This window comes from Corvus brachyrhynchos, unplaced genomic scaffold, assembly GCF_000691975.1.
Source record: "Corvus brachyrhynchos isolate BGI_N302 unplaced genomic scaffold, ASM69197v1 scaffold105, whole genome shotgun sequence".
In the NCBI taxonomy this organism is placed as follows: Eukaryota; Metazoa; Chordata; class Aves; order Passeriformes; family Corvidae; genus Corvus; species Corvus brachyrhynchos.
In genome coordinates this window covers 386,396-387,357 of record NW_008238452.1, presented here as the reverse complement: position 1 = coordinate 387,357, position 962 = coordinate 386,396, and positions in this window count along the sequence as shown.

The window sequence follows — 962 nt, the reverse complement described above, 5'->3', positions numbered from 1 at the left end:
AGAATGGTCGGGATTGGAAGGGACCTTGAAGAGTATCTGGTTCCAATTCCCTCTGCCATGGGCAGAGACATCTTCCACTAGACCGCGTTCCTCCAAGCCCCGTCCAGCCTGGCCTTGGACACTGCCAGGGATGGGGCAGCCACCGCTTCTCTGGGCAACCTGTGCCAGGGCCTCGCCATCCTAATGTGGATTCCTGCGTTTCCGCAGGAAAAACGCACCTTTAGTTCATTGAGATGTGTGGACGGAGCCGCTGCTGACTGATGAATTAGAGATGGGGTTTGAGCAGGAGCTGCACGTCCCTGCTTCGTGCTGCTTCTTCAAAAACAGTAACATTTCGGGGGAAAACAAAACAAAACAGACATAACCACAAGAATTACAAGTATTTCATTCTTTTTACTCTTATTTTATTCATTTGATAGCCTTACGGGCGTGGATCTCTCAACCAGCATCGACAGCCGGTACCAGAGCGTTTCCCTTGGATTCCTCTGCTCCTCCCTGATAGACCCCCCTCCAGGGGATGCCTCCCCACCCCCCCGACTACCCAGTGACAGACAGTATTCCTCGTTTTTCCTCTTCCATCGTATGTGACGGTCTCCTGTTACACTAGTGGAAATTCCAAAATGGAAATAGGAAAATACTGGCTCAGGCTCGTGATACTTTCAATTGGCCGGAGCTGGAAACACTGCACGGATGAATGACGGAAAGTTGTACTCTCTCCACTGTGGAACACACCAATTAGCTACGGCAGCCCGTGGGGCGGGGAAAGGGGGAAGGAACAACAATAATAATCCCAAGTTTCCCCTTTGTTTATGCTTTTTCTAAAAGCGTTACTGGAAAGGAAAGTTGGTGGCGGCTGGGTGGAAACTCCCCTCTCCAAGGAGCGGGGCTGTTGACGTTTACCCGGGTGCGTGTGGGTGCGCGCGCCAGGGACGGGCGGCGATCTCCCGATCCAGCGGCCGTGG